At 38.4% G+C, this 7,286-nt stretch overlaps 1 long non-coding RNA gene across 1 annotated transcript; it reads right to left on the reverse strand.

Annotated features, from left to right (window-relative positions):
- Window positions 1-481: 481 nt before the first annotated feature.
- LOC112571297 lies at window positions 482-6,330 on the reverse strand. Its single transcript, XR_003100791.1, has 4 exons — window positions 6,250-6,330; window positions 5,047-5,236; window positions 3,968-4,095; window positions 482-2,944 (listed from the first exon to the last, which is right to left on the reverse strand). It is a non-coding gene; the product is annotated as an uncharacterized LOC112571297 (long non-coding RNA).
- Window positions 6,331-7,286: the final 956 nt, after the last annotated feature.

Below are 7,286 nucleotides of genomic sequence, written 5' to 3' on the forward strand. Positions count from 1 at the left end.
ACGTGTGCTCATGGAGGGGGAATCCAAGCAGTAATTCCACCCTTCCTCCCCAAACCTGCTTCCAACGACGCCGTCAAAACGGCAAGTTTTCTGATGTTTAAATGCTTTCGTTAATGTTTTTATGTTTATTTAACTCCATTATATTGTATTATAACTGTTCTCATTAAAACATACCTTTATAGGCTGTAACTTTCAAATATTAGCGAGTCAACAGGCTGGGAACCAATTAAATCTATTTCCTTTATTTCTTATGGAAAAAATTGTTTCGGATAACGAACAGCTTTCCAGAACGGATTAAGTTCGTTAACCGAGGTTCCACTGTATATGCCTGTTTTGTACTTTTGTGTGTGTGTGTGTGTGTGTGTGTGTGTGTGTGTGTGTGTGTGTGTGTGTGTGTGTGTGTGTGTGTGTGTGTGTGTGTGTGTGTGTGTGTGTGTGTGTGTGTGTGTGTGTGTGTGTGTGTGTGTGTGTGTGTGTGTGTGCATATATTTTATAAATATTTTTTCTGATTGTCGAACTCTTGAACTACTTCCCAATTAGTGAGTTCTCCGTCCGATACAGTTAGTCTTTCAGTTGATTTTACTAAAAGACAACAAAACGCATATTTGATAACATTTACACCAAGTAAATGTGTTAAATAATCTTTAAAAGGGAATTTCACAGATAGTTATTTTTATTGTAGGATATTAAATATGATGTTTTAAAAATACCAGTCGAAATTTCATTCGCGGTCATTCTAGATGAATAATAATTGATAACATTGAATAATTAATAATTTTCAAAAATACGAGTTCTAGATGCCAAGGTGAATACGGTAAACTAAAGACATGGCACAGTCTGAGCTGTGGATTGATGCACTGTAGCTAAAACATTTCGTGCAGTAATATTAATAATTTTGCCTTGTCGGGAAAAAGGATATAGGATGTAAAAATGTCCTTCAACCAATCTGTTTATCTATATTTGTTTACATCTAGTCTGTGAAAAGGGTCTTATAACCATCTGTGTATATGTGTCATAATAAGAGTTCCATACCATTTTAAAGATATTTCTCTTTGTGTGTAAATAAAACTCTATATGTCTGAGTTTGCACGCAAATATGTGTCTCTGTATTGACACCTTACCACCCTAGTCTGTGTTGTTGTCTTCTCTGTGTCATACACTAGACCGAAATTCGGCAAACTCTCCTTTTCCTTCTCAAGCCACACTGCTTGAAATTTTCTCCCTCTCCTCGCCTTGTGCCTTCATTCTAAGCCTTCAAATACTTCCATAATAAAACCTTTCTCTTCCATAAATATATTTTCGAATTAGGAGTACAGTTCTACCCGCTAATTAATTCTTCTTCCATTCCTGGAGTTATCTGTTCAACAATTTATGTTCATGTATGTTTTCTGATGCTTATCCTTATGTTTCAGTATGATTGACTGTCGATTTGTTTATGTTTTTTGTATGCACCGCATTTACCTCGTGTTTACATGGAAAATACGCCTTATTATTGGTAGTAATAACACAGCATTTAAAGTCAATAAATGTGTGACTTACCATTTTCATCATCTAAGAATAATGTCAAAATTTTTATAACATCATATTAGAGGTAATGACCAGCGATACTTCTGTGGTTCTTGAGCAAGATCAATGCAAATATTTCACTGCTCGACTTCTCCATTAACACGAGATAATTGCCATGTCTTATCTCAGGTCTGTCCGCGATTTGCATATTGACAAGATACAGACCATGGCGCTTGGGAGTGGACCTGGTAGCTTTGTCAGGGAGAGATCACTGGGCTGAGTAATCTTCATTCTGTGTGCTTGGTCCTCACACAGACTTCACACTTCACTTGTCCGGCCCCTCGAGTGACGAGGGTACGAACGTGACCACAGGTTAGCTGGCAGGCTTCCTGTCTGGCTGGTTAAGAAATAAGTGGATCACTACATTTGTGAGTGTGTAGGTTTGCGTGGGTGATAGCGTCTTTTATCGCTTCGATTCCTTTGATGGAACTTGAAAAAACAAGTGTAATGATTGGGGGAGAAGAGAAAGGACAAGAGATTTCCGCAAGTTTTCTCTTCTTGTCTGGGATTATTTTTATTTTTATTTTATTTTATTTATTTTATTTTTTTTTTGCTTTCTTGGGAGTTTCTGACCGTTTTCATCAGAGCTTTATTGTAAAGTCCTTATCAGACTTGTCTAAATAGTAATTTAGTTATGTAAAATCATGTTCAGTGAGGTTTAGTCATTGTGTTGTTTTCAATCTGTTTTGAGATGTCAGGTTTTGACTGGACGCAAATTATTAATTGGGAAATGTTATCCGCCAAGACAAATTAAGTCTTAAGTCGGAAATTTGAGATTTGATAATTTGCATATTTTTAAAAGTTACACGCTATGAACTTTCGTTTGATACAAAAGTTGTTCTAGTTTTACCATTGAGTTACCAACGTTTGAAGTATGAAAGTACGGTGGCGGCCATTTTGAGAAAAGCGGGTTCAAAAATTAGTGTCGAGATGGTTGACCAGGTTTGTTTACTCCTAAACTTTGGCAGACATATGTTTTGATTTGATTGCACACCAAAACACTAAATGTCGGCCTGTCTGGGACCACCATCAACCTACGGAGTATACCAGCGACATAGACAAACTGTTGGAAACAGAAGGTGGACAAACACACTCTCCTACTTCGTGTTGAAAATGTAGAAAGATATCAAAGAAAAATTATTCTTTGATAATATGAGATGTGAAGTAGTATGTTTCCCTTGGTATATGTGGTGTCCGCAGTATACATTGAGCAGGAGAGATGCTACCTGAGTCATACACACGGACAAACACGACCACATGTACCAGCCAGCCGCCGTCGCCAGAGTCCATGTCACACCTCACTGTCCCTTGTTGTCTGGTAGCTGAATAGGGTGGACACCAGTCTTAGGTCCTTTTCTATCCCAGCCTCGACATGACCCTATTTTTCCACAAACAAATCATTCCGCTCGTAAGAAATAGTTATAAAGTGGAACTTCGTACAATGACGGAAACAATCCAGTACAAGTACGGTAATAATCATTACAACTTTAATAGCTAATCATACAACAGTCAAGGAAAAGACTAAGTCCCTCGGGCAAACTGTTTACATGTCATGCAGTACAAAGTTCAGGGTGGTCTGATACAAGATAGTCATACTTGCTGACCGGCGTTAACACTAGGCACCCCTTCAATTCTAGCTCTATGTCTACGAGTATCTACTGCCATGTGTATATATTCTTATTCCTCCTCTCTAATGTCACTTCTGCCTGCTCATCTTCATAGCCACTTCCTCCTGTAACCTTTACAATCAGTTTATTTTATAAAGTAATAAAGTGACAGTTAGTAACGACTTTCATGTAGAGTCTCGACAACAAAGATATGGGGTAGTGGCAGTTTTCATGTTCTTCATCGATACATTCCCCTCTGTGGGACACTAGTGCATTAACCCTTAAACCAATGTATCTGAGGTTGATTGCCATCTTACAATTATTAGAAAGGAAGAAAACCATTGGCCTTCACATGAATAAACAGTGAATGCTACACTTTTAAAATCTGAAATATTATGTAAACATTTAGATGAAAGTTGCTTCATGAAAATTATTGTTTTAAACAACTTAATAGGGTATCTTTACTGTATGAAACAAACAAACTGATGGTGTACAACTTTTGGGCTATATGTTCTTTTTACAATAATATTTAAGAGACCTTAAGCTATGTTGATATCACCATTACATAGCACACCAGACAGTCTTTCCTATGTAGCTTTGTTGATTACTATTCGTAGTTACAGACACACTAACCTAGTTTTACTCTTAAGGTTTGAACGACCGTTTCAATTTGTGTATGTTTCTGCGGTTGATATTTGCCAATTATTTTATTCTTAAATTTTGTATTACATGTTGTACCTATGTTGCTGATGTATATTTATATAACAAAGAAATATTATACTAGAAAGACTCACGAAACTTCTCGTTGTTGCATGTGCTTAACAGGTGGAGACAAATACTACGATTTTTCTTTGTCTTGTCCCTCGCTCCTTTCGTCTTGACGGAGGAGACAGGAAGTTAAAGCGTGTTGACTCTTCTTGACCTTTGGATAAGAATACAGGCAAAAGGTTTATCAATCAGCTTTTCACGTAGTCACTAACAAAATTAAATACTTGATCGTTTGTCAGTCATCTAAATAAGATGTAAATAATAACAAATATTAAAATAAGACGTGTTTGTTTTAATGACATGTGTCACCATAGTCTATTGTCTCACACTGCTGGTTTCACCTTTCAAAACCACCCACTCCTCTCAGCCTCTTAGGAAAACAAAAATTAATGTCCTAAGCGACGCTACGCTGCGGGGTTCGCCACATTGTCGCCCAGGGGCGGTAACCAATGGCCAGCGCCCACAACACCCACGTGACGGCTTTTCGCGGACAGGGTTGGGAGGGGCCATGAACAGCGAACCCCCATTGCTACAACAAGCAGCAGACTCAGCAACAAGAAGACGACATGGGCGTGACGTCAGGCGTTGCTACAGGCAACGAAAAAAAAAAGTCTCGACCTTCCCCCCTCCCTTCACGTCGAACTATGCCTGAACTATGACGTCATAGTCGTCTGTTGTCAGCCTGTTACCGCGCCGCCCCAGTGTTGACAGACACACAGGTGCACAAACATGGCTGACACGCCACAAAGAGACAAGGGAGGGTTAGATGAATGACGCGTAGATGATAAAATTATAGAGAAAGTATGATAGATAATAATGGAGCCTGCAATCAATGCAGGGAAATTTGTTAGTAGACTAGAACAATAGGTGTTGAAAAACTATAATTAGTGTTTTGGGGGAAAAAATGGTGTAAGGTATTTTTGTAGGACAAGCATATACTGAAAAAAAAATTCACAAAGATATCAAGACCTTGTTATAAGGCTAATTTCATTAATACAAAAACACACATATAGTGTGACAGGGAAAAAATACAACACAAAGACATGGAGGTATGTTTACAAAGCCGACTGCGTCAACACAGTATTGACACTTCACATGAACATACCTGAGAGTTCACACAGAATCCTTGAAGCAGTTCAGTGTCTCTGTCTTCCATGTTCTGCGCTCTGTCTCTCTGTATCAGCAAGTGTTTCGAGCGTTTAGAAATTTTCAGGAATGCAACGAGGTGACATCTTCAAGATTGGAGGGCGTCTGGATTATTTTATCAGACGTCACGTCGCTGCTGTTATCTTTCCCTGCGAAATCACATAGAAAACGAAACTCGTTACTGTAGTCGATGGTTAGAGGGAAAATCATTCGTGTCCCTTTGATATTTACGCTGTCTGATGTTTACTCTCCTTCTTTGTCGGTTTTGTGTTGTATTATTTTTTTTTGCTAGTAATATGATGTATATAATATTATAATAATATGCAGTCTGTCACCGCATCCTCAGTGTTCCTGTAGTCTGTCACCGCATCCTCAGTATTCACTGCTCTACACTAACAGGAGAGTTTTAACTCGATCCCTACGTCAGGCTTCAACGAGGTCACATTCCTCTCGTGCGCATGGAAATTCACCAATTTCAAAAAAAATCATAAAAAATAACTGTAAGAGATAGAAAAAAAATTTAAACTAAGAATAAGAGATCAAACTGTGTGAAACAAAAATGTTTACATTTGAATCCTGCATGAACAGTCACTTATTATGTAATCCAAAGCAAATTAGATAGGTGTAATCGAATTTTTAAAAAAAAACTTCACATAGGGTTGCACAGGGTATATCCCGCTAGCACAAGTTACACCTCCAGGAATCACATTTTGATAACCGCATGTAAACTTAAAATGAATAAACATTGTACTTGTCAAAATTAAATCAGATTGATGCATTTAATAATATTATTATCGGTACGCTAAAAAGGTATAGAGCCGCGCAAAAACAAATCACTACAGAGCACTTAGTGCCTGCGAAGCAAATTTTCAAAGGTGTTTTAAAAAAATTATGTCTGTTAAACTACAAAAAAGACAAATATATGTGTTACGCCATTTAAAAGAGCATTTTAAAAACATTTCCTGGTGTTACTTTCAAGAATTATGTTCTGATTTCTTGTAGTAAGCTCCCATCAAAGATAGTAATTGTATGGGGCAGAGAATTCAAAAATCGGGTGACAGGTCAAAAGTCAGAAATGAAGAAATTTTTTTTTTTTACATAATATATACAAGCATAAAGTAGCAAACAAGAGCTATGTTATTAGAATATACACATTACTTACTGTTTTCTTCTCATTTTCTGTTGTTGGAGTACCAGTCCACGTTACATCGAGTAACCCGCAACGAATGTCAGTATAGCGCTCAGTTAAACAAGTTATAGAGTGGTTTTAACACGAGGAAACACCTGATTGGTTGACTTTTTCAGTCTTCTAAGGGAAGTAATCGATGGAGGAACAAGTCCTAAAGGTTCCAGTTTTGCCTCCCTTATATATTTTTCATTTTGTCACAGGGTTGCAAACTAAGACACTACACTGTTACAGAGTGCACCATCCCTGGGAGGCTGCGCATAGGAGCCTGTCAAGTGATTTTGACCCAGTGGGCTGAGACCTCTGGCGCTATACTGAGTATGCGGTGAATGACTACATATTATTATAATATTATTATAATATTGTATACATAATATTACTAACCCTAACCCTCTCGCCACCATACTGAGTATGCGGTGACAGACTACAGGAACGTCAGGACAGCTTTTGTCGCATGCTGAGTATGCCTTCTAGACAGCTATCTCTGTATACTCAGTATGGTGCGAACCGCCTGCTCATGACCCGTCACAGTCGAGAGATGCGTGACCCGCCGGCCTCTCTCCTGACCGGACTAGACAGCTGACCACACCAACCCCCGGGCACCCTCTCCTGACCCCCACACCTTGACACCCAAGGAGCAAGCGACACGCGGCAGGCACCACCAGTCTCCATCTCCGTTAGCTTGAGCATCCATTGACTTGTTCTACATTTGCCACTGAAGAAAGGAAAATAACTGAACAATGTGTAAATCTCACCTGTAGCAACTCACAATCTTGGTGTATATAGAGGATGTCACCCACCGTTGCAACGACTTTGAACTTAAACGACAGGAATATGTCTTTAATTTCTCTTTTTTTTATTTGCTTTCTAGCTGTGCAGAACAGTTTGTTTTTTGTTTTGTTTTGTTTTTGTTTTGTTTTTTTTTTTGTTACTCGTCGACTGTTAGTCTTTTGTACCTGACACCATAATTTTATTTAGCATCTGTATCAGTCTTCGCTGCTTTCGACCTACCT

Source organism: Pomacea canaliculata, linkage group LG8 (genome assembly GCF_003073045.1).
Source record: "Pomacea canaliculata isolate SZHN2017 linkage group LG8, ASM307304v1, whole genome shotgun sequence".
NCBI classification, from domain to species: Eukaryota; Metazoa; Mollusca; class Gastropoda; order Architaenioglossa; family Ampullariidae; genus Pomacea; species Pomacea canaliculata.